The sequence below is a fragment of the Mustela erminea genome, chromosome 3, assembly GCF_009829155.1.
Source record: "Mustela erminea isolate mMusErm1 chromosome 3, mMusErm1.Pri, whole genome shotgun sequence".
Lineage (NCBI taxonomy): Eukaryota > Metazoa > Chordata > Mammalia > Carnivora > Mustelidae > Mustela > Mustela erminea.
Genome location: NC_045616.1, coordinates 107,014,266 through 107,041,474, shown reverse-complemented (window position 1 = coordinate 107,041,474; position 27,209 = coordinate 107,014,266). Strand labels below are relative to the sequence as shown.

The 27,209-nt window shown below is 44.4% G+C and overlaps 1 protein-coding gene and 1 long non-coding RNA gene across 22 annotated transcripts in view; one reads left to right on the top strand and one right to left on the bottom strand.

The window, feature by feature from the left end:
- The window catches only part of TENM2 (teneurin transmembrane protein 2), a 1,222,850-nt gene that overhangs the window by 956,686 nt on the left and 238,955 nt on the right, over positions 1 to 27,209 (top strand). The window lies entirely within an intron of this gene.
- Positions 20,270 to 25,363, bottom strand: LOC116586736. The gene is made up of 3 exons (XR_004284127.1): positions 25,273 to 25,363; positions 23,125 to 23,537; positions 20,270 to 20,649 (listed from the first exon to the last, which is right to left on the bottom strand). It is a non-coding gene; the product is annotated as an uncharacterized LOC116586736 (long non-coding RNA).

The following is a 27,209-nucleotide window of genomic DNA, read 5'->3' as shown; positions in this document are numbered from 1 at the left end:
AATTATTAAATGTGAGCCCTACCCCAGCCCCCACCATACGCTCTATCAGAAAATAAAATCAGCGCATTACGGTCATTTCACAGAGTTGATGCTGAAGCCCAGAGTGCTTGCAGTCATGTAGCTGGCTAGTTGCAAGGTAAGACTAGGTCCTGGGTCTCCTGATTACTCTCCCCGTTATTTCCAAATACTGCATGAGACCTAAATGATCCCTTTTGTAGCATCAACTCCCTGAATCTGATTTTATCCTCATGAACAAGGGAGAATAATTAGTTCCTTTCCTTCCCAAACCATCTTCTGTTGATTCCCACAGTGGAGAGAAACCATCTCTCCTCCTCAGTCTCCTAGCCTGTCCTTAGGTGGCTGTTTTCCCAAGCGTCATCTGTTACAGGGGTCAGAAAACAACATTTTCTGCGCGGCGCCAGATCATAGATGTTTTTGGTTTTGAGGGTCATGTGGTCTCATCTCTAGTTGTTCGGCTCTGCCCTCCTCTGGCAAGAACCACCATGGCCATGGCCAGACGTGGCTGTGTGCTGGGAGACTCTAAGTATGGACACCGAAATTCAAATTTTATGTACTTTTCATGTGTCAGGAAATATTATTCATTTGGTTTAAAAAAAAAAAACTTTTTTTAAAGGTAAACTATTCTTTAGCTCCTATGCTGTTGAAAACACACAAACAGGTGGCAGACTGGATTCAGTCCTTGGGCCACAGTTTGCCAACCCCACCTGGATTATATTACTATTCTTTTCCTAAAAATACCTTTTCAGAGTATCTCCATTTTACAGAAAAGAAAGGAAGAAAGAAAGAAAGAAAGAAAGGAAGGAAGAAAGAAATCTGCTTTCAGCCTAACTAAGAGTCCAACTCTATGTCCGCTGTAAATGGAGCAGGTGATTATTTTCTGAGGCTGGCAATCCCACTTCGTAATGAATAATTACGCCTGACTTTCTGATCCAAACCAAAACGTAGAAAAAGCCACTTTTCTCTTTGAAGACTTTCCAAAGGGTAAAAATGTCTGTCCTAATAGACAGCATGAAACACAGCTTCAACTCTTGGGTGGTATGGAATTGCCAAAAAATTTTGCCACGTATTCCCTCATCGTCAGTCTTCAGTCACGCCGGGTTCCTCCGCAGAATCACTGCCTGTTTTCAAGTTTGCTTCAGTTCCTGGTGCCTTCTTTATTGGGGTTTCCCAACTTCTTTGTCGGGGTTTCCCAACAGGTGGTAAGGGTGCAGGTTCACTGAAGGACATCTCTGCCTCGTCCTAGGTTAAGGTTGGAAAGATCTGGTTTCCTTAAAAGACACCAACGTTCTTCAACAGCTACCCCACGTCAAGGAAGAGGGGTGCTCGTGAAGGATGACTTCACTGTTGAAATCCAGATAATCCTAGAAATTCTCAGATGAGAGTCAACACAACAGTTCACCATGACACAGGATTCAGACTATCACCCGCAAGTTAAAGACAATACGTAACATATGCTGAGTTTCTGTCAAAAGCTCTTCTCGTGGTTGGGAAGGAAAGGGGGTGGAGGAAAAGATAAGAGCATTTATGTCATCCTAAATTAGTTTTTAGCTCTTCAGATCTCTGCCAAACTAAAATACATATATATATTAGAAAGTCACCTTGTCTTTTTTCACTACAGTAATTCCTGCCAAATATGAAATACTATGTTTTAAGTAAGCTGCTCAACGCTCTGTCTTCTGCCACTCTCACTTTGATCTGGGAAGAACACGGGCCATCAACATGTCAGGATGTTAAAAGTGTGGTAATTTGGGGTGCTTTCAGTTTCTTTTGAAAACAATGAGAGATTATTTTCTATGGAAACTAAAAGCCTACAATGTGTTTAAAGTTGCTACACTTGAAAATTGATATGTTGAGACTCCTACTGATGAATCTGGCGTTCAGAGCTGCTATTTTGTGTATTCCCATCTCGCTGAACAGAGCAGATTTGGGGAAAACATAAAGAAAATGACAGAAAAAAGGATGAGAACAGTACACTTACCCAGCATCCTTTGTGAGGCTACAGCCTAGGAAAAATGGTGGCCCTCTCATTCAGACTCACTGTTCTTTGACTATCCAGAGAGGCGCTAAACCCCCTGCACAAATTTGACAACACAGGTTTACCTCCTGTTTCTAAAATGCAAAAGGCTGGTGATTAAATCCGAACAATCCTGCAAGTAACATTTATACCCAACTCCTCTGCCCCCCGTTGGTCAAATCTTGTAGTGAGCCCCACAGAGGAAGAGGAGACCTGCCCACAGAGAAGTCAGGGGACCCAGCCCTGTTGTCAGCTCCCATGTTAGTAACAGACTTTAGATATGCTAATGTGCTCTTAACCAGATAATGAAGTCCTGTCAGCGCTGACACACTGGTGAGTCTTCGGCAGTGGGGCTCCCATTTCATAATTGCACACCCAATTTCACAGGATCTGTCAATTTATGGAAAGTAAATTAAGTCATTAGCTAGGTCACCATCACCTAGCAGCCATGTGGCAGCATGTGTATCTGTGTCTGACATTCAGGGAAGTTCTTTGCTTTCCCACTATGAGGCACCTGTCGGAAATCAAGGTAGTCATCCACCACAGGACTTTCTCGCCTTTGCTGGCAAGCTCCATGGACGAGTAAGAGGAAACAACACTTGGTCCTTCATCTGTAGACCATCTTAATGCAAAACCAAGGAAGAGTGCGTGGCACACCCCTCCAGCACCGTGACAGGGAGTTAGGGCGTCAGTAGAATCCGCCAGCCCATGGAGCCTGTGTCGGGTGAATGCGTATGGAGTGTCTACCTCTGATCTATCCCTTAACTCACCATTGAAGCCTTTGTCCTGAAATCTCTCTGTGACTGTGTTCTCTCTAGAAGCAGTAACAGGATACTCTGACATTATTGTGTCTCTCTCCACATTCTCAGTTTATTTGACTGGATCACTTAGGGTAGTCACCAAGCACACAGATCCTTTACCTTCCACAGGAAGCCTTTAAATTCCTTATTTCTTAAGTCATGCGTGTGTTTGCTTATTTTTACTTGTTGCATAATTTAGATTTCTGGATATAGCATCCAATGTACTCTAAGTATTATTTCCTTCTACATTTTTACCCATAACACAACTGCAGAGGTTCTTGCTGTGGTAAATAGAAGAGTACCAGTTGGGGCACCTGGATGGCTCAGTCAGTTCAGCATCTGACTCTTGATTTCGGCTCAGGTCATGATCTCAGTGTTGCGAGATCAAACCCCACATGGGGCTCGCACACTGGGTGTGGAGCCTGCTTAAGATTTTCTCACTCGTCTCCGTGTGCCCCTCCCCCATCTAGGAAGGACAGAAGGGAGGGAGGGAGGGGAAAGAAGAAAAGAAAGAAAGAAGAGAAAAGAACCAACTCGATGTAACACAAAGCACATGCACGGGCTTTAGTGTCAGATAGACTTGTGTTCAAATTCTGATGTGTATGCTTAAAAGACTTGGGCTTGCTGTTCAATCTCTATGTGCCTTAGTTTCCTTACCCAGAACAGTGGAATAGCTCCTGCCTTGTAAAGATGCTTCAGGTGTGGACTAAAATTGTATATATATCTAGCTTTTCTTCAAATGCAGTATGTCCTCAAGTATGCGAAATGTCACTACTGTGCATATCCCAAAGTCCTGACAAGTACTACGCATTTATCATTTTTATTTTGTAACTTGGGAAAGAGGTAGTCACAGACCACTTGGAAGGACATGCAACCATGTGAATTGATAGGTCCATAGTCAGACCGGCAGACCAGTGTGCTGCCTGGCCAGCCACGATTATACAGAATCACCAGTTATAAAATGCATTCTGATTTCAAAGAGGAAAAAAAGGTGAAAAGCTCGGAGTTTTAGCATCACTGAAGTGTGGTGGAACCTGGCACACAATAGAAGCTTATTATGATGATTGTATTGGCTACCACACTCCTTGACCAGGTCCATGGCAAAGTCTGAACCAGATTCTTGGATCATTGTATCTCCAGAACTGTGCCTAACACCTTGTAAGCATCAATAAATGTATTTTGAATTCATAAATGCCGATTAGGGTTAGGGATATGTTGGATCATTTGTTGACAGCATTACCAAGTACCCAGAATGCTTGGTCCCTAATTTCACTGGTTCGCTCATGTAAAAGGAAATTTCTGGTTCCCTGATGCTGTAATTGCCTCTGTTCCCAAATTGCATTTCCAAGTTAGAAAGCAGTTAGGCGACGGAACAGTTAGGGGGGATGTGTAAGCACCACATTTAAGTCCTCTAGCAGGAATCTGTGATTCCCTGAAATCGAGAGAGCTAGCTGAGTGAAACTGGGAAGTGTTTGTGTCTGGCATACAGCCACCATTTGGCACTCATATTACAAAAGTATAGCAGAATTTAGTTGGAGTTCAAGGTGAAGAAGCAAATAATGGCATAAATCTGAAAGTCTGTTGGCTGCTTCCCTGTAAATGAGGATGTGCTAAGAAATGAAGCAGTTGCTACAAGGCACCAAATAGAGAAAAGGACTATTATATGGTGAATTAGGTCTGTGTACACAAGCCATGCAGAATCCTTTGTGCTCTGAAATGCCCTACTTAGCTGTGTAGCCTCATACAACAGAAATTTGACCCTGAAGTGAACTTTTAGAACATTTGTATTTTTCTTAAGGTCACCTTAAGTCATACCTCTTGTACCCTTCCCTGAAAATTCCTTTCTAGAAAATTCACATTTTGATTGTTAAGAACAGACACACAGAATTTTTGCCCGAGCCCTTTCTTCATCAAATAAATCATTTATTAAATCGATGTCTCATATTAAGATCCTCTGCATTAGGAGAGCAAATGGTCCATCAACTACATTAACATATTTAATATTACCATAAAAGAGAGGATAATGCATTGCATGTTCCACTAATTTCATTTTTTTATTATCAACTTCTAGCCTTAAATAAATATGTAAATATCAGAATGTCTCAGAAAACACAGCAGTCTGAAGCTACGTGATGATAAGGATAGAGTTTTGCTGAAGAAAATAGTGTCCTCCTTTCTTGGAAAGAGAAGTTTATATGATACATAATATGCATCATCTTTCAAAGGCTTTTCTTCCCTAAAATCCAAAGCTACGGATGAGAAGGGAGGATCTGCTTTGCCTCCAATCTTTGCCTTCCTTTCATCATGACTTGATTCACAGCTGTTAGGGACGGCCCTTCCCTTGGGATGGGTTTTCAGTGGAGTTAGGTCATTTGTAGTAAGATTTGTACAAACCTGTTTGGCACTCCCCTGGGGGCTCTGATCTTTATGAAAGAAAGGCATATTACCTTGCTTTTGCCTTTGCGGTCATGATGCAATCCTATCAGTTCGCTTACTTATATTACACCATGAACGCTTTAGAGGCACGTTAATGAAGTTTAGATTAGACTTGCTTCTCTTCCAGAGGGAAAAGTAAGTGGCAGCGTGTCACATGCGTTCTGCTCTTCAGGCCATGAAAAACAAGATGACATCTTGCAAAGAAGTTTGGTGTGCCTTTGAAATTAGAAGCATTGCTGAAAGTGGTTTTAAGGCTACCTTGTGCCCCAAACTTTACAAACCTACACTGGTAGGGCATTCACTGAGTTAGAGTTCATGTATTTAAATAAGAAGTTCAGTATACTTCCTTGAGAAAGCGCTCTCTTCTCTTGAGAGAATTGTAGATTAAAGATGTGAAAAATCTTTGTGCAGCTTTGTATGGTCATATAATATATTTTTTATTAATTTAAAATATATTAAATTTATTAATTTTACATTTTTCCATTACACAAGAAATTTTCTTTAGGCAAGTGGTTGGCTGGTCACATTGTACGCTGGAACTTGCTGACCCAGCCTCAGAATCTAGGACGTTTTTACTCATAATTTTCTCCTAGACCTAGAGTCTCATAAGCAACCCCATAAAATAGAACACTTCACAGGAAAGCTGAGAGAGCCTAGGTAAGTTATGTTTTGCATAAACGACCTGTGCCATGATGTTAAGACATTTGCGTTTCATTTTTCCCAGGCCCATCAGGGAACAGAAGCTTCTATACTAAAAACCTTTTTATTAACTCATCAGTACAAGCAAATGGTCAGCCATCCTTTCTTCCCCCTAGAAATGTAAAGTGGTCTAACCATTACACAATAAGAAATTGAGGACATTTGTGTCTATTTTTAGCCAGTCTGTTTTTGTCAAATGAAGGCATTATCTCCTCTTGAATTTACTTTAAAAACTGTAAAGCTTCTCTCAAACAAAGAAGCTTGCCTGTGATTAGCTTATACTTCTCAGGAACACAGCAGTGAAGAGCCAAAAAAAAAAAGAATATATACCAAAAAGAATGGGTTGGAGTTAAGACAAAAAGTAAAGGAAAAGGCATAAGAAGCTGTGAACAGAGTAATTAGAAATGCTTTTGAGCAATGCCAGCTATGAGATGCCATCCACTAAGCAGGATAAAACATGGAACAATTAGAAGACACCAAAATGGGGGAACAGTGACACCCAGCACATCAAATGACACATAATCTTCTGCATGATTTCTTGAACCAATAAGTCCAACCAAGGTAATGAGATGAAAAGCAATCCATGAGAATTGCTTGGAGGTGCTGTTTCACCCCCTCATCTTACATCATTAAACTTTCGGTTGCCTCATGAACTACTTAGATAAATAACAGTGGACAGCTCAACATTTATCCAAATAAACCAGAAAGCCACCATGATAAAGGAAATTGAATTTATAGACACAGCAGGCCCGTGCCTAATAGATGAGAGTAATGTGTCTAATGTTGAACATCCGTCTGTATTTCAAATACAGTGTATCTTGTGGGGGGGGGCATGAAAATCACCTCCTACAAAATGATTTCTTACTAAGGTTGGTTTATCTCCTGTTGGGTCTAATTGATACTCGTGTAATTCCAGTACAGCCTTTGCTACTGCAAATGATATAAGAGAAGGAAAGAATGAATATGCCTTTTGGCTCCCAGGGGAGCATTGAAAGCTAGGCTTAGAAAAATCACTTTTCTCTTCAGATGTGTTGTCTTTAGAATGACCCTTGAAGCTAGGAAGCAAGTGTATTTATTTTTCAATCAAGCGAGAGCATTCGTGAAAGTCTTCTACTCAACCTTGATCAGAAATGGACATGAGGGAAGAGTATTATTTTATACTACATCCTTTCTTTGCCTAATTTTGCCTCTCTTCATGGTGTAAAGGAAGGTCCAGTAGGAATATTGGAGGCGACCTGACAGTTTTAGCTCCCAACCAAATCCAAAGGATTAGGAATTTCTAACATTTGGAAAGGTTTCCTAATTCCTAACTGGGCATGTCTTATGGTCTCAGATAGGACATGGGTATGCCCAGGCTGGTAGCAACTTACTACTCACCCAAGTCTGGAGGTGGGAGGTTCAGAGGGGTTGGGCAAGGGAGTGGGGCAGGGAAAGAGAAAAGACAGGAGGTCAGCCCCCCTATTTGGCATGTGTGTGAGTGGTGCCCCCACACCACTACTCCTAAAAATCCTGCCCCAAATGTTCAGGAACAGTCTCCAATACATGTACATTTTTTAAACACTTTTTTTTTTTTAAGATTTTATTTATTTATTTGACAGAGAGAGGAGCACACAGCAGGGGGAGCAAAAGAGAGAGAAGCAGGCTCCCAGCAAAGCAGGGAGCCCAAGGTGGGTCTCGATCTCAGGACCCTGGGCTCATGACCTGAGCGGAAGGCAGGTGCTTAACTGACTGAGCCACCCAGGCGCCCCCATTTGGTGTACATTTTAATGAAACATTTGGACAGGTACATTTGCTCTGACTTGAAGGAAACTAGCTTCTGACCCTGGTTCCAAAGGTTTAATCTTTCACAGCGTTTGCCTTCACGCAGATGGGAATGTCACCGCTTCTTCCCCTCCCATTCCCTCTTCTACACGGTCTGCCTTTCAGTATCCTCACTGCAAGTCCAGATGTATCCTGCTCTGTCAGATTTAATTTTCTTAAAGGGGATATACATACATTCCAGTTCACTTAATGTTAGACTTTTTAAAAAACATCCTTTATCCCACTCTTGTCCCCACACCCCCCTGCCTCCCTGCCTTGGGTCTTTAGGGTGGGGTGGTCAGGGCAAAAGTATACCCAAGGGCTCACAGTCTTGGCCTTGTCTGGGAGAAAATATCTCTATTTCCTTTGTGGGGATGTGGATGCCGATTGCGTGGTATTTTATTCTTCTCTTCAAAACTGACAGGAATTAAGCCTCTGGAAAGGTCAGCTGACCCAGCAGTGCTCTCTGTATTGTAGTGAAATACCAATGGCTTGTTTTAATGTCAGAGGCAAATTGGAGAGTGGACCCAACTGAAGTATCTGTGACTAAATTTGTCCTGAAGGAAGAAAAAGAATTGTCTGTCACGTTCCCATGACTAAGGGGTTTATTAAACAAGCTGTTGTGTACCCCACCCAGGGAGAAGGCTGTCAAAACATGAAGGAAAAAAAGAGCGAGGGGGAGAGATCACACGGAAGCCAAGCCCCAACTCTTCTCATAATTGCATGTCTGAGTACCTTGGCTAATTGACCCACGCCCTTTGGAATTCTTTCTTGATCACACACTACTGCTGCCTCACCCCTGACCAAACACATTCCGGTGTCTCTGACTCCTGCAGTAGCAGGACACAGAATGACAGGACACGCCAAAAAACCTGGCTTGTGGAGAGATACCCAGAGTGGACCCAGTTGGCTCTGGGCTTGTCGCTGCGTTCTTCCAAACCCATTTACCAGGTCAAACGGACAGCCAGGGTTTTCTTTGTAGGGCTGGTCCAACATCTCTCCCTGGGGAAACGTAGAGAAGGACTCCAGACATGAACAGCAACAAAAGGTGCAAATGTTGTCACGTTTTGGCTGATTGTCATTCATGTGACGGGGCCAAGGAGGGTGCAGACCCTAATGGCAAAGAATCTTCATCGATGCCGAGGGAGAAACAAGTATCACGAGAAAAAGGAAGCATGCACAGGGGCAAAAATACAGGAAGGCGTTCCTTTGAGTCACTGTAGCACATACAGCATGTGTGTGGTTTTTTTTTCCTGAGCATGTAAAGGAGAAGGGGCTCCAGTGAGTGATGGGAGACAATTACCATTTCCACAGGCTTCTACAGAACCAGAAAACCACATGCTCACCCTTGGCCTAGCAAGTAAACGGAGCTCAGACTCCGTGGTCAGCTCAGAAAAATCCTCGGACTTAGATTAAGCCAGTTCTTATTTTTCCACTGGATGATGAGGCTACAGTTTTAGCCCGTCTCTTCACATGCCTGTCCCCAGCCTCCAAAGAGACTCTATCCATTTATCTCCGAAAGCCAAAGAAAAGAGCATGATGTGAGAGGAGGGAGCAAAGCCAGTGGCCCAGGAAAGATGAGTCTGATGCTGAATGGAGAGGGTCTTGGAATCTCCCCCCTGAGCCACATGATCATGGCAGAGTCCTGAGGATCCGGCCCACCAGAGTCACCCGGGGACCGTGGTGTCTTGACTTAAGGTCTGCCACGTATGCAGAAAGGTTCCCTGCGTCGAAAAGAATTTTGATTTGGGGCTTTAATGCCTTTGAAAGCGCATCAGGAGTAACACTGACATGCTTTCACCATAGCCTTGGAATCCTAAAATAAATAATAGAAAAATTGTGATTTAAAATATAATTCCAAATACTAACCGGGCCCCGCTGCCTAGATGAGTAATAAGCTTCAATAAATGTGTGACAGGCACAAGGCTCTTCAGTATGAAGAGTAGTGAGGCCTCAGAAATAGAAATAGGTTTTTCATTACATGAGGGATTATGTTCGGCCTGACTGTGGAGCCCGTTTGCGGGGCCCCAGCTGCATCTTCTGCCTGCAGACGTATTAACGGGTAATAGTAAAGCGGGCCCGTGCAGACTGAGACAGCGATTTGTTTTAGGGAAGGGAGAAAGGTCGCTTTCTTCCACTTAAGTCAGGATTAGCATTGTTTATGGCACACTTTCCCTTAAACTTCTAGTCGTCTGTGCTAATGAGGCACAATTGGAGTCGGGCTCCACCTGGGTGCCTGCTCGGATCTGTAAGGAAGCCCGAATGGAGAAATCAGCGTGGTTTGGGGTGCTGGTGGTGACTAGCTTATTTTGACCCACGAATGTGCGCCGACACGTGCACGTATACATTGCTTTGAAGACCGTACAGTTTTGTTGTTTGATTTCAAGCAAACCCAGCTATTCATCTGAGGCTTTCCTAATATAGGAACTCAAAGTCAGCCCCGGGCACACTCTGGCCTCCCTTCTTTTCAGGACTGAGATGTAGGTGTCAAGAAACTGAATTAAGCCCACCCTGCCCCTTTGCAGCCAAGGAAACTATGGGGTTGGGGGAGAAGAGTTGCAGGAGGAGTTTGAGAAAGGTTTGGAGACTTGGGTGTAGAAGCGCACCCATGATGAGGGCAGTTGATTTCAAACCGAAATGGGTTTTCTTTTGCACATTCTGTCAACACAGAATTCCCAGCCTCTGTTCATTCTTGACCCACATGATGACTCATTGAAATTTCATAATTCCAGTGTCATTGTTTGCCTGGATCGGGAAACCTAATTTCCCTTACTTTAAGGGTCAACTGGGCATTGGAGAAACCCTGAATTTAGTTTGGCTAGGTTCCCATCTGAACCCTTAGTAACTGCGTGCTTTAGGGAAAGTCAAGTTAATGCCACGAACCTCCTTTTTCTCAACTGTAATAAATGATTGATAATAATTATCATGATGGTGGTACTTTTATCGTAGTCTTCCTGTGTGACATTTAATGCAGATATTGCTATCTATTGATACTCGTGCTGCCTGTGCATTCACTCAAAAGAAAATAAAAAATCACAATGCTAAGGTTTCAATTGAGAAATTAGGCCATTAAAGTTCAGAGAAGGGGGAAATTCCCAGGGACTGGCAGAGGCGAGGATGGCTGGGTGGGTGCAGCTCGCAGCCTACCCAGCCTTGGAAGGATGGAGAGAAATGGCCATGGGAATGGGCTGAGAAGCACTGTAGACAACAGGGTAGGGGAAAGGCTAGAATTAACAGGGCATGGTGCAGGGGAGTTGAGGGGTTCAGCCAGTGAGGTGAAGGCTGCTTAGTGAGGAATGGTGGAAAATAGGAGGGAAGGTAGACCAGGACCAGATGATGGATGGCCTGGAATTCTGGCAGAAGATTGAACTTGATTAGTTTGGCTATAGGGATGTACCTAAAGTTCATAAGCAAGAACATAATAAAAACTATGCCATGCTATCATGTCAGTTACCTAGTAGATGCTCCGTAAATATTTATTTGCTAATTGACTGAAGATTCAGGATAGACTGGGAAATGGAACAGAAGACAGGGAGACTTATCTAAAGACTCACCGTCATCAGTGAGTCTGTGAATGGGTGAGGGCCTAGATTAGAAGGGGAGCCATGGAAACAGAGAAACAGAGTGAATCTCTGAGAGACTCCTTCCAGAGAAGAAAAGGCAGATTTGTGATATGATTTGTGTTGTGTTGACTGTGGAGATGAAGAAAACAGAAGTACCTGATATGTCCTTGAGGTTTCTAACCCAGATCTATCGAGAAGTGGTGTCAAGAATGGTGAACCGAAAAATTAAAAATTAGCCCACCATCTTTAAATCACTATACACTTCTCTAAAAGCACGGTTGGCCCAAACATTTTTTTTATTGGTGTGTAATTCTACCAGCCCTGGCAAGAAGCCATTCTTTTTTTAATGCACTCAGTAAATCTCTGTGCGGTTTCTTTATTATGAGAGGGCCCTTTGATCCAATAAAACCCATCAAGACCCCTTCTGAGGCATTCATTCTGGATTTTGTATGAAAGTCTGTGGAGAAAAAGGAGAGCAGAATTGGGTTAAAACTGAACTCTAAAAGGCTAGCAAAATGCCTCCGTAACCGTGCTCGTACATAGTGCAAATTTCATGAACCAAAAGAGGCATCGGGTTATACACTGAAACTCAGCATACCCCCTTATAAAGAGACAAGCACGCTCCAGGACTTGAAGGCACTTGCCTGACAAATGCAGAATGTGGTCCTGGGAGTCTGTACCATTGCCCTTTTTGATTTGGGGCAGCGAAGCTTACAAATGAAAATCTTCAAAGAAGAAGGTTGCCTTTTGATCAGCTGGTTAGAGGCAGGTTTGAAATTATGATAAATCTGGTGCATATTCACCGTATGAGCAGGTTTCAACTCTAATGCAGCTGCCCGTGTCTCTGCAAATGAGGTTGCCTCACTGTACCCAGGCTGAAGGGTCAGATGGATGAGGTTGGCTGTGGGTTTATGGATCCAGGCGGAGAGGGCCAGACATCAGGGAATGCGCCTGCGCCCTCCTCCCCTCTGCCCTCCCTCTGCGCCACGCCGAAGTCTCCATTTATTTTTTATGCTTTAACATTTGACTGAAGTGCATGAAACACTCTCTCAGACGCCAGGTGCCCAGAGTACAGCCTCAAACAGTGTGCCCAGCTGGGGAATTTAAGCTTCCAAACCAACCAAGAGAATTTTGGCCCAAAGGCATTATCTGGATTGACCATGTAGATGAGCTTCAGTTTAGCAGTAATTATGTCTTTGTGATTTCTTTTTCTCCTTTTCCTACATCTCACTTCTTCTGGTTACCCTTCTGCTGTAGGAGAGCAAGAGGTAAGCCTCAGCTGCCAGACTGGACATCCCATTCCTGTCCAGTTTTTGACCCCAAGCCATGGTGCTGATCTCTAGGGACTCCTAAATCAGCAACATTTTCTGTGCTTGGTCAGGTTAAGACAGATGTCAGATCTCTGCCTTTTCCACTCCATGAGAGGCAATATCACGATGCTCTCCTAAGTCCACCCCTGACGCCTTTGGAGCCCTCCTGCACCCTCCCCAGGAAGGGAGATGGGAGATCGGATAACATGCTTGCGTGGTAATTAGTTGTGGGGGGCATCCCCAGCAAGCCCCAGCAATCATAAATGTGGAGAGTTACTTAAATGGCACTTAAATTTAGTCGGCTTCTCAGCCAGTTAGAATAATCACGTGATAATACGGCATTATTGTCTAATAGCATTCCTGTAGCTGGCGACACCCTGAAAGCCTCTTTAGAATAGAAACGCACCTGCTTTTAGGACTCGAAGATCGGTTGAGAGTTGTAAGACATCCAGGAGAAGTTTAAAGTGGAGTTTGGAACCCAGTGAACAGGCTCTTAACCATGGGTAAAATTGTAAGAGAACATCTTACACTATTCTTGCAAACCGACTTGTCATTTCTCAAGTGTATAATGAAATAATGTGTATGAATATTTTCATGCAGAACAGCCTTTCTTCCCAGTTTTGCCCTCTTCAGTGCTTCGTGGTACATACAACAGAATCTTTTACAACAGTGTTTTATAATCTCAAGACCAAGGGCTCCCAAAAAGGTCCTGAGAGAAGTAGAAACGAGTAGCAACTGTCTCTAAGATTGGGTCTTTATAAGTAGATGATGAAGGTTGAGGAGGAATGTTCATGGGGAAGAACCCTCTAAAAATCCCTGGGAGTAGTGGAGAATGAAAGTAAAATGCAAATGTTCCTATTCTGCAGCTACACCAATTAACAGATCTTTTCTAGTCTGGGTGTGTGAGACAAGTGGAGGGCTTTGCAAATGCTGCCCGTGTAACAGGAGGGATGCCCTTCTGTATTCAAGTCGGGGGTGTGGCTAGAAAACAGGGATGAGGCTCCTTCTCCATCTCCACTTCCTTTACATAACTGTTCTCCCTGTGATTTTTTTGCTGTAATAGCGCTTTGTGTGAAAAGGATGGATTGGAACCCGCTAGGTCTTTTTACAGAATATCAAATATTTTACCCATTAAGCTGACTTGATTTGAAGAGGTCCTTGGCACAGATTGATGAAATAGTCCAAATATTATCACTCCTTGTTCTGCAGTCTCGATGGAGTAATAACCAGTCTCCTGGACCTTTGCTCATTAATGAGGTGGTCAGAGCTCAGGAATGTGCAAAATTCTTTCCTTTCTTCTTGTGCTATTTTTTACATTATGCAGGCTTACAGTGCACGGGGGACCACTTGCTTATCGACACCAGTAACATTCCCCCAGAGAGACCCTTTTGTACGTCAGCCCTCTATTGCCCTTTGCGCTGGCTCAGCACACCCCCCATTCCACCCCTAGGAACATTTGACAATGTCTAGAGACATTTTGGGTTGTCACGATGGGGAGACGATACAGGCACCACTGGAAGGTAGGGAGTAGGGGCCAAATTAGCTATTCACATGCTGCTAAATGTATAGCACACTCCCCCACAACAAACAGTCATCAACCCAAGATGTCAACAGTGTGAAGGTTGAGAAATCTTCCTCTCCTTGACTTATATATATATAATGTCTTTAGATGTACTTTTTTCTCCCTCTACTATCAAAATTAAAATGAGATCTCAGACCTATTTATCGCCCCCCTGTGGGTCAGCTTTGGTTCTGTTGCTTAGTCTCTCTGGTGCTATTTTTTCATGCTCAGAGTCCTTAATCCCCTTCACAGAGGCAAGCTGTGGTGCTAAGTTCCGAGGAGTTATTTGACTGAACTGGTCAAATTTGTACTCTGAGAAGAGGGTTCACCTGAGGAGGTATAATGACAAGTACCCATGAATCTAGATCTTTCCAAAGGACAAAGACGTCAGCCATTTCTTCAAGACCTACTATGTGTAGGAACTTCACATTCAAGGTCTGATCTAATCTTCCCAATGACTTAACTTTTCTATTTAAAATTAAGAAACAAGATTCAGAGAGGTTGAGTAACTTGCCCACAATCACACACTGGTCAGTAGTCGAGATTTGCAATTTAAACACGTGTCTATTTAACCTCCAAGTCTGTGTGTTTACCTGTATATTTACTGCCATCAACTTATAATCATGTGCCTGGTGACTTTGATTTCATGTATCTCCAACCCCCAGGAATCCTTGCAACTACTCTTAATGACAATGCTCCCAAGAGGAGAGTGAATAGAGTCCCTCTGGTCATGTACACACCGGTCCGCTGAAACGTAGCTTGTCCTGGCAGCGGAAAGATGACACATTCCCTAACCAGTTCCCTGTGTCGGGGCTTGTGGGAAGATGGGGCAGGCAGAAAGAAGTAAGAAACACATGAAATGCACTTTAAAACTGAAAGTCATGGGCGCCTGGGTGGCTCAGTTGCTTAAGCGACTGCCTTCAGCTCTGGTCATGATCCCACTCCTGCATCAGGCTCCCTGCTTCACAGGGAGTCTGCTGCTCCCTCTGATCTTCTCCCTTCTCATGCTCTCTCTCACTCTCTCTCTCAAATAAATAAATAAAATTAAAAATAATAATAATTTTTAAAATTACACTGAAATTCAGAAGGAGAGCCCAAAGTCCTACTCAGGACGGCCAGTCAAGATAGTGGTTCAGTTAGGGGAGACATTCAGCCACAAGTTATCATAAACTGACAACTATAAGTATCCTTAGTGACTTGCAGAACGACAAAGCTCTATTTTCCTCACGTAGCTAGCTAGATATCCGATGCTGGCAGAAACTGACACCATATATGCCTGCTCAGTGTTGCCTCCCAATACATGAACTTTTCCTATTTCTCTGCTTTGCCCCTGCCAGCGTTTTACGTTTCTTTTCCCTTGGTTTTGCTTCCTCATTATAACAAGATGGCTGTTGCAGCTCCAGGCCTCATATCCATCTTCAAGGCCCGGGGTGGGGGGGGGGGGTGTGAAAGAGGGGAGAAAGATTCAAGATATCTGCCCCTTTTATCTAGAAAACCCTAAATTACCCCTCCCCCACACACACACCCTAAGAGGATTTTACTTGTGTCTTATTAGAATCATGTCACATGGCTGTCCCTTGCGTCAAAGGAATCCAGGGAACCCTCTCTAGACTCCTTGGAATCAAGAGAGAAGAAAAGAAGGTTGGAATTGTCTGACAAATCCAGAATCCAACAGTGTCCTTTTATAGTGATTTTTACACTCAGGCTTCCACTCTGCTGAAAATAGACCCAACAGCTACTTCTAAGATATCTCTTTTACATACTTGTCCATTGTGGCACCCCGAAAGAGAGTGTCTTCGTTTGCTACAACTGCCATAACAAAGTACCACTAAATGAAGGGTTTGTGACAAAAGTTTATTTCTTATCTCATCCTCTGGAGCCTAGAAGTGAGGAAGAGTCGGCGGAGCCTTACGGGTCTGAGCCTGGTTGTCCCAGTTCTCTCCCAGCTTCCAGCAACTCCTCGGCTATGGGAGCAAAACTGCAGTCCTCACATGGCACGGTTTCTGTGTGCATATATGTCTCTGTGCCCAAATTTTCCTTTTTCTTAAGGACACAAGTCAGGTATTGGATTAGGGCCCACCCTAATGAGCTCATCGTTGACAAAGAAAGCTGTTTCTGCATAAGACCCCATTCACAGATACTGGCATGGAGGACTTCAACAACTTTTGTTGTGGGGAGATGATTCAACCTATATAACCCTAGATTTCTCAGGTTCCTTCACGGTATCTTCATGGTAATGACAGGTGGTATTTTTGAGTATTTACTATATGCTAAGCAGCCCATATAGGGATTTTCTCATTTAATCATGCCACCATCGCAGGAGGTGAATGCTAGCATTATTTCTATCTCCTCACGTTTAACCACCAACTACACTTACTTTACCACAGCCATTTACATCTCTTGTATTACATGTTTCCTGCTCATCAGTGCCAAATAAGGATAGACTAGTTGATTACCTCTAAAGCTTAAAAAAAAGGGGCGGTATTTTTTGTTTTTTATTTTTGGGGTTTTTGTTTTTGTTTGTTTGTTTTTTGGTTTGTTGTTGCTGTTGTTTCTCAGAAGCCTTCTTTGCTGCCTTAGAAACACCAAGCACTTCATTCTGCACTGGGTGTGATGGTTTCCTCTTATTCAAATGCAGAACCATCTGCACAAAGTACTTCATCCTTCCTCAAAAGTTCACTTAAAAGACGAAATCACCCTTAGAGGAACAAGTCCCAAACTGAAGGTAAATGACATACAGAAACCCAAATATGACCCCTCTGAGGCAAAAGCAGGGGCCCGGGGACTGGGGTCTTGCCCAGTCTCATGGGTGTCAGTAGTTCTGCTCTGACACAAAGGGGGCTCTGAGAGATGAAGAGGAAATGGAGCTGTCCATAGCCAAGCAGGTCAGGAGGCAGAAGCGCAGCTTTTACACCATCCTTCTGGCCCTTCTCAGCCATTGGGCACCTGGCATTGATCTGTACAGTCTGGTGCAACCTCCCCCTGCTTTATAGTCATTGCTTTGGCTAAACAGCCCGGTAACAGATCCCTCTCACCATGAAACAGCCTTAGTAGCCACTTACAGTTGTCCAGTGCTTTGCTAACATCCTCCTCTTAACAGGACCACACATGGAAAAGAAGGCTGCTCCCTCTTAAATAAAGTACTGGGGTCTTGGAGGGAAATTTGGCTCTTTAAAGGCAATCACACTGGTTTCTCATTGCCTCCAGACTGGAGGCAGAAGGTGTGGGAAATGATAGTGAAAAGAAAGCAATCCTTTACGTTTGTGTGGCACCTCATGACTTTGTGTGGTCGACGGGCATCATTGTCCACACTTTATAATCACAGATGGAGGCTCAGGGAAAGGACTTGTCCAGGGCAACAGCTAGTCAGTGACAATGGTGTGACTGGTACCCAGGCAGTCAGTCTCCAGATATGGTGACATTTGCACTGCTGCAGAACGCTAGAATGCCGTGCTTCTGACTTGAGCTGACAGAAGCTTCTAGAAGAACCAGAAAGGGAAAGAATCCCAGGTAGAGGACTGAGGTGTTTATTCCAGGTGCTGGGGCTCAAGGAGAAGTCAGTTTGGTTTGGGGGATGAGATTCCTATGACTTCCGCGGGGAGAGGGTGGCTTCCCTTAGGCTGGGCTTTGTCCACTGCACACTTGCTTCTCCTCTGGGATGCGTGTTCCCCACTCATTCTCTGACTCAGCAAACAACCCCCGGAGAAAAAGATTCTTTTCATTCTAATTCCTGAAGATCTCTTTCAAATCCAACTGGAGGGGAAAGCGATAGCAGCTAACATTTAGTGAGCGCCAAAGATGCTTCACGTTGGGGGTTTTACTTGAATAGCTCGTTTAATTCCCCTCCACGTCCTTATCAGTAAAGGCAAGAAAGATTGTCCCCACTTAACAGATGGTAAAACTAAGCCTTAGAAATTGTAAGGAATGTGTCCAAGGTTGCATGAGCCAAGAGGCCTGTGTTCCTTCCTCTACCAATAACTCACAGTGTAAGCATGGACAAGCATTTACTTTTCTATGGCCTCGGTTTCCCCACCAAAATAGAGCATTGATGCAGCACTTACCACGTGCAGGTCACTGGACTTTGCCTACATCATCTTATTTCATCCTCACAACAAACCTGTGGAGCCATACAGTTTTTATCTCCATTTCACAAGTAAAGTCCATGAGTTCTGGGGAATGGGTCATCCTCAAGGTAACTCATGCCTCTAAATTTCTATCAATCCATTCGTTTTTCTGACTTATTTTCTTTTAATATTTTATTTTTTTATTTGACAGAGAGAGAGAGAGATCACAAGTAGCAGAGAGGCAGGCATAGAGAGAGGAGGAAGCAGGCTCCCTGCGGAGCAGAAAGCCCGATGCGGGGCTCGATCCCAGGATCCTGAGATCATGACCTGAGCCGAAGGCAGAGGCTTAACCCACTGAGCCACGCAGGCACCCCAATTTTTCTGACTTATTAACCTCAGTATGTACTTTTCCTCCCAAATCTAGCAGCAGCTCTATAGGGAGTTTGCAATATTTCAAAAAAACATACATTATTTTCGTTTTATTCCCACTTTTCGGATGCAGAAACTGGGGTGCAAATCAAATAAGTTGCTTAAAGAAATCCAATCAATGATGGGCAGGAGTGTCTTCCAAGTCAGACCTCCTGAATTCCAGTTCCCAGGTTAACCTAGATCCTGGGGAGCTGACACTGCGAAACCGTGTTCACGTCCTCTTGAACTTGAGAGCTTTCCCTGAGTGTCTTCTCAATGGGAGATGAAGAAAGCCGTGTGTTTAGTGGCTAACAGCCAATGTGCTGGAACCAGAGAGAATAGGGCAGGAGTCCCCACTCTTCCAGTTCCCACCCCATACGACTTTGTGCCAGTTACTTAACCTCTCTGAGATAGTTTTGTTATCTGTGATATAGTAATAATAAAAGCATTCACCTCCAAGAGGAGCTGCAAAGATGAAATCAGATGTTGCATACAAGGCTTTTGATGTAGCGGTTGGTATAAAGTACATGCTCAGTAATTGTTAAAAGGGGGAAATTGGAAGGGGAGGTGAACCATGAGAGACTATGGACTCTGAAAAACAATCTGAGGGTTTTGAAGGGACGGGGGGTGGGAGGTTGGGGTACCAGGTGGTGGGTATTATAGAGGGCATGGATTGCATGGAGCACGGGGTGTGGTGCAAAAATAATGAATACTGTTATGCTGGAAATTAAAAAAAAAAAAAAAAAAAAAGGAATTAGAGCACACCTCATAGGGTCACCAGGCTGAGCCGGCCCAGGATGGGACCCCCATTGCCTGGGGCTCCTTTTAGCAGGCACCCTGCTTATGCTCCTTACACCTGCCTTAAGCATTTAGCAGGGGCTTCTCCTGCTCTCAGGATTTCTTCACTCACTTTGTCCTGACCCAGCTAGAGGCGCCTCTAAAGGAAAAGAAGTAGAGATAATTCATGATCAGTTTTAGAAGCAGGGGACTAAGGTGGAAAGAACGTGAACTAGGATCTGCCCAGGCCTGGATTCAAATTTGGATGGTTTTTTTTTTTTAATTTTTTTAAAAAGATTTTATTTATTTTTTTGACAGAGAGAGATCACAAGTAGGCAGAGAGAGAGGAAGGGAAGCAGGCCCCCTGCTGAGTAAAGAGCCCCATGCGGGACTCGATCCCAGGACCCTGAGATCATGACCTGAGCCAAAGGCAGTAGCTTAACCCACTGAGCCACCCAGGCGCCCTGGATGTTATTTAAACAGCCTCAGCTTCAGATAATCGTTCTAAAGCAAGGATAATAATGCCCATTCCTGCAGGATTATCAGTAGGACGAAATACGAGGATAATTGTAGTGCTGGCCTGTCACAGGAAAAGGAGCGTCATTTTTAGATTAGCCAACCCGTTTGCTTTGGGCAGCTTATGGTGGGCCTGTGAGGAGTAATATGAGTTCTACCCAAGTTCTCTTCCGTTGACCTGGCATTGTTTGTATCCTGAACCTTTCCCTCTCCGCCTGTGGCTGGTGGGTCTCTTACCGCATGTGATCAGCAAACTACTTTTGAATAATGTGTAGCTGTTTCATTTTTATTAATTAGAGAAACATGTGATCACAAGGAAAGCGGGATGACCATCAGCATGGGCAGAAGCACTCAGCCCAGGGTTGGAGCCTCTGAACCATCCATGGGTTCACCTTCCTAAGAACCAAGAGGCTCCATTGGCTCCGTAATTATTTTTTTTCCATTATGGGTATCTGAGTAGGAAGCTTCGTATCTCAAGAACCCAAAGCAGAGGATGGCTTCAGTGCTCTTCGTGCCATTCTTGCCATGCGCTGTTGATGCCGGGTGAATGTTTGGGCGCCTCCTGTCACTTTCCTCTGGACATACTGGCTTTCTTTACTCCTTCTCCATCTTTCCATTGTGATCTTTCTCGTCTGTCCCTCTTCCTCCATACCTCTCACTTGCTAGTCCCAGCTCTCGCCCTGATGGGTGATGGAAGACTTATCTTTATTTAGCTTCAACTTTCTCTTTTGCCTTCTGGAAAAATTAACTGCCTACCAGCATCTTGGAATTGGTTGTAACATTCACAGGAAGTAATACATGTTCAGTGCCTTTAAAATTCTACTTACTATAGAAATGCAAGAATTACTAGTCTTTCTCTCTTTTTCTCTCTTCCTATTCCTCTTCTGCTCCTAGCATTAAGTCTGATTTCTTCTCTTTCTCAATTTATCCAGCTCACATAATTTGCCTTTTCATTTCGTGAATGGAGATAATTTGTGAATAGAAATTACTTCCAAATGTTTCAAAAATATTTTCTAAGCATTTGCTTTAACATGGTCTTGTGAGCTTCTTTTCCTCTTTCTTTTTTTCATAAAGAAATAAGTGTTTCCAAGAAAACAGAGCCTGGAAAAGAAAAGGATCAGATTGCCCTGTGTTCCTGGGTCTCCTTCATTGATGACAACTGCAGGTCTCTGATCGCTGGAGTAACGGCAGATAGGGGGCTTTCTCACCCTTGGAGGAGGGGGGCAGTTTCATTTGGATCCTTGCCCCAGAAATCCCAGATAGGAATTGGACAGTGCAGAGAAGAGAGGAGGAAGAGGCTGAGTTGTGAACATAGAGCTAGTCTGGCCGCTGAGGACTTTTAATGTGAGAGAACCCCCATCTCAGTATTTTAATTTTAAACCTCATTCTCAAGCCTGAGTGGATCCTAGGGTACCTCCTGAGAACTGACTCCGTCCTTGACCCATCTGAGCAGCGAATGTTTCCTGAATCCTTCCTTCTCTCGAAGTGCCAAGAACACAGCAAAGCAGAGTGGAGTAACCAAGGTCCCTGCCCTCCAGAAGATCTTCATACACAAATAGGAAAAACAGGCACAGACGATCACTTATACACAACACTAAGGAGACCATACTGTGCTCTGTTTGAAGTGAGTGGGGAAAGGAAAAGGAGGACTTTATCTGAAGCAATCAGGGCATACTTCAGAGAGGAGGTGTCATTTAACTTCTACCAGGAAGGGTACCTAGGAGTTTGGTGAAAGGACAAGCAGGGAGAAGTACATTTCATGAATAAAGAACATAGTGATTAAAGCCCAGGAAAGTATGATGTGTAGGGAACCACACATCATTAACACTGAAACAAAAATATACAGGAATCAATGTATACATTAATACATATTAATGGAGATGGAACTAGAAAGAAGAGACAGATGACAAAGAGCCTTTCATGCCATACAAATGTGTGTTTGGATTTGATTCCGAAGTGATGTACAACGTGCTGAGAATTCTGAGTCAGGGGAGCCCAGGGCAGTCTGGCAGCCCTGCACAGCCTGAAGGGAATGGCTCAAGACCAGAGGCAGGGAGAACTGAGGAGACTGTTTCAAAGCCCAGGAAGCAGAGAATGGGGACAGAACAAGGGCAGAAGCAGGGCAGCCCAAGAAGAGAGCAATTATAAAAGAGACGTTTTGGAGGTTGGATGTCCAGGTTTGGTCACTGACTGAATCTGGTGGGAAGAGGTTGGAGACACCAGGCGTGACTCCATTAAATTGGTAAGAATTGTGCTCTGTCCTGGACAGGGTCCCTTGCGGCCATCCTCAGGAAGTGTGGGAGCTACGAGAAGTTTTCCTGTGTCTATAATTCAGAATGTAGCCTAATCAGTCCCATGTGTTCCATCAGTCATGTCCACTGGATTGGGTTGGTGCTGGAGGCTCTATGACAAAGAATGTACTTTCTAAGTTATTTTCACACAGGTCATGGAAAAGTTAGGAAACAGTAGAATTAGACTTTACAAACGTTCCCATTTTATCACTAAAATGTTTTAAGGACAATATGTGTGCGGGGAAAGAAAAGGCTTATCAAGCACCCACTTCTCTTCATTGGCAAAGACATGTTTCACCTACCTGGTGATCTAATTGCCTAAGAGTAAGGAATGGTTTCAGTACATGTGATCTAAGCTGGGCTTTATTTAGAAAGGGGCAGAGATTTCTGCTCTTGCAACCATTACATACTGGGTCATCTGAGGGCTAGGATCCACACTGGGCTGGGTTGACAGTGGTCGGGGATTAGATTGTTAGGATTAACATTCAGTATCAGATTTGGGGGGATTATGTTGAGGATAGAGGTAGCATAAGTTGATTTAGACCTTGCCACACACAAATACACACTTACTACTTAGCTACAAAAGACAGGGTTAGGGGTTATAAGGTGAGGCCCAAGACATCTTTAATGGGTGGTTGTTTGGAGTCTCTTATTCTCCAGAGGTAAGTGAGAAAGAAGGATTCTCAAAAAGCCCTCCCTTCAGGAGACAAAGGCACAGACCCCATTCTTAGAGGGAAGTTCTTAGAATAGAGGGTTTTCTTCCTATGGACATCAGTTCTACGCTTTTGCGGAGTTGGGGATACTGGGGAGGAGGGCATTATGCACCTGCCAGGCATTTTTCAATCATAGTGTGTTTGACCCTACCTTGGTTATCGCAGGTTTCACATGTTTTTGGCAGCCTTTTGTTTTCTTGACAAGAGAGGCTTGCCTGCCCTCTGCCAGCCCCTCGATTTTGGCAGCTTGGGGAGCAGGTCCCGAAAATGATGGCCACTGCCACCTTAAGGCGTGTCTTTCAGTGATTGGTGGTTGGGGAGGTTGGAGCTTCTACCAGCCGGCTTCCCGGACTGAAATGTTGGCTTTTCTGAACTTCAGAAGTTGCTAAGATACTGTATGTCTTTGGACACCATCCAGGCTGTTTCCTTCCATGCTCACAGCTTTGACGGAATATTTCCTCTCCCTGATATCGTTACAGAGGTGACATGCCAAACCAAAGTTAGAACCGTTACAAGACATTTCTTTGAGTGCAGTTTCCTTGGTTCGCCCATTCATCTGCTGTTCTGGAAGAAAAAAGTAAAATCAAAAAAGCTCTATTAAATAGATATGCCAAGTAACGAGGAAAAACAGAAAAGTTTCTTCAACTTCTATATGCTCAGAATTGTCTCACAAGCATATTTTTGTTCCTTTCCTCTATTTAAAAATTGATAACCTAGAAATAAAGTCGAAAGCAGACTCAAAATGGTTTGTGGCACAAAAGTGGCACCTACTGGTAAGCGTTGGCGGAAATCTGAAGTTTAGATTTGTGCATGACCTTGACCAAAGTTATATCCTCCTGAGAAGGCTTCCTAATGATTTTCTATGTCTGGAAGGGCAAACCCTCTTTAGATGTATAAATATTAAAAAGCACTTCTTAGGCATGAGGGCACTGGTTTCAGGGCTACAGAATGACTTTTTCAGCTTGTAATTAAAAACATCTACTGGATAACTAACCAGCAGCACTGTTTGCCCAAAGGAGCAAATGATTTAAAAACTGGCTGGGTTGTACACTAAAGGGGTGTGACCTGTGGGTATCTGTTCTTACCTCTGGTTTCCAGAAGCATCTACCCAGCTCCCCCAGCCCCCTCCAGCCATTGGGTTCTTGACAACCTTTCTTTACTTCAACCTTTCTTTACTGCAACCTTTCTTTACTTCAATCTTCGGGATTTTGGCTTTATCCTGGTGCTATTTATTTTCCGTTTTGGTTTCCATGTCTTTACTCTGTATCTGAGTCTATAGAACTAGTCCTTAAAGGACAATCACGGCTCCTTCATTTACAGTGTACACTTGAGGTTCACAAGAGATACTGCGTTGAGCAGACAAAATAATCTCTTTTGAAGGACTACACAATTTTTCAAAAACAGAGGTTCTCCTACATATTTGAAAAATTTTTTTTTCCTGTTTAAGAGGCAGACTCCATGGAAGGATGCAAAGGGAACGTACATTATTAGGTACGAGGATTTGTGACTTATCCAATCGCATACACAGAGAGGAAGGGCTTGACATCTGCCCCTTTGAAAAGGTAGCAGACTTTTCTGTTCAATTTCTCATCTCTATTTTTAAAAAAAAAGATTTTATTTATTTATGTGAAAGAGAGAGAGAGAGGGAAAGAGAAAGCACGAGCAGGGGGACCGGAAAGGGCAAAAGCAGATGGAGGGGGAGGGGCAGACTCCCCACTGAGCTGGGAGCCTGAGAGGGGGGTTCCATGCAGGGCTTAGATCCCAGGACCCTGAGATCATGACCTGAACTGGAGTCAGACACCTAACCAACTAAACCACCTAGGCGCCCCTTCTCATCTCATTTTTTTTTCAATTTTTTTTTTTATTATTATGTCTCATCTCTTCTTTAAAACAATCCTACGTAGCAGGTACTATTGTTAAAGATATTTTACAGTTGGGAAAATAGAAGCCTAGAGGTTATTTATCCAGTGCTATGGGACAATTAAATGGTAGCCACATTAGGAGTCTTTTTTTTTTTTTTAAAGATTTTATTTATTTATTTGACAGAGAGAAAGAGAGATCACACGTAGGCAGAGAGGCAGGCAGAGAGAGAGGGGGAAACAGGCTCCCCACTGAGCAGAGAACCCGATGTGGGGTTCCATCCCAGGACCCTGAGATCATGACCTGAGCTGAAGGCAGAGGCTTTAACCCACTGAGCCACCCAGGTGCCTGTATTAGGAGTCTTTCTGACTCTAAAACCAGCATTGCACCCCAGGTGACCTAAGACGACAACCCTGTTCCACAGATATTCAGTACGTACCTCCTCACGGCCAGGCAGGCTGCTGGCAGCCGAGGTGCACTGCTGAGGAGAGCGGACAGGCGCCTGCTCCGGGAAGCCCACGGTAGTATCACTCCCCTCACGTCCCAGTTTGCTCTTTGCTCTCAGGGTTTGTTTGGTTCTTTTTTAACCCCTGAGGGGAGGAGTTGACAGATTGTGAACACCAGTAGTTACTGAATTGGTCTGGTCCCAAGGCTTCTTAAAAACAGTTTTCAGTGCGTGCCAAGCCCTAAATATCTCCCAAGTCATACTGAAAGGAAAGAGAGCAGGTTGTGCTTGGAACGTGCAGCCTCCCTCAGCCTTGAGATGCCCGTGGGGCTTTTTCTCAGGAAGCCTGTTTTTCTCTGCAACCCTACAGTCTTCTACCAGGGGGTTAAATTTCCTTCTGTGCATTTAAAGGCTGCGCCTTCCACGCATGGGTGTAGCAGGATTAGGATGGAGGCGGGGGTGAGGGAAGACAGATTTTTGGAGCTGGAGGAGAGATTCCATGAGATGAAGGGTTCCCGCCTCCCTTCAGTCATCTTAGAGCATGGATGGTGTTTCTTTGTTTTGATTTGCCATCTTGATGGGCGGGGCATGAGGGCACAGTTTGACCTTGGCCCCTGCCCCCTCCGCCTGCTCCGGGCCACACTTGGGCACATTTTATCTGTCCAGCCTACGCTCTGTAAGCGGCCCTGCCCGTGCCAGCCTCTGTGTCCTGCATCCTGTTCGACACCCCCCACCACACTCCCCTCTCTTTCTTCCTTCCACAGAGAAAGTTTGCTTGCCCACCACAGCCTGACTCGTGAGGGACCTGGATTAGCCGAACAGCTTCCATGGCTGTCAGCATGGGACCTAATAGAGTTCTTAGAGAGGGTGCTTTAGAGGCGCTGGTCCTGACAAGGAAAGCTTCTGTAATCTTGCCTTTGTTTAGAAATATGAACTTTGAAACCCTACTGCCGAGAGTGTCAGCAACCACGCTGATCCGAGGCCTTGGGCAAATTCATTTGAATTGCTTTGAAATTGGATATTCAAAATTCAATAAAAATAAGCCAGCCCGATGGTACAGCTGCGGCATTCCTCCCATCCAGCTGGGTAAGCCGCAATGATTTCCAGGCCTCGGACTAGCAAAGCCCGAGTGTGATGGGAAGATGAGCGCGGGAGCTGCCAGAGATCTCTTCCTGGCAGCCCGGCCCGCTGACGGCTCCCTGCCAGCCGACTCACGGAGCGGGGCTGGCTTTGGCACCACCAGGCGCCTCTCACTGGCCTGCCCGGGCAGGGACGCGTGGTGCCCGCCTCGGTGGTGGCCAGGATCCAGGGGGAGGGAGTGCCTCAAGGGCAAATGGATGGGGTGTCAGAAAAACAATAAACTCACAACACTCCAGTTGTTCGGAGAGTGCCTGGACTTCCCAAATACTCCGCCACAGATCCAGGGCCAGCAGACACGTCTTCGGTGGGTTTAATTAAATTGTACGCAGATGTACAAACACCGTAATTTGCCCTTGAGCAAATGCTACTGCTCTTGCCTGTTAAGGGGGACGTGGCCTCCTGGACGGTGTTGTTCCTACCTTCTCTGGAAGGTTCCTCTTCACCCTGGTCCATTTGGAAAGGCTGTTTATTCTCACTTGCCCCTAAGACGGACGCTGAGTTCCTTTCTTTGTGATGGCATATCGCCATTCCCAGTGAAAACTGTGAAATGCCTATTAGGCATGGACAGATGCAGAAGGAGATAGATGTAAACACACCCATACATATATGTACGTACCCATTTAAAACACACTGATGTACATATATGCGTATACACTTATAGCTAGACAGACCAACCCGTGAGGAGAATTCATACATAAAAAGTGTCTTGTTACCCCTAAGGAGCCTGCTTGGCTTTCACAATCAGGTCCATCCTACAGCCTTGCATGAGTCTAGCCTCTTTTCTGCATTGG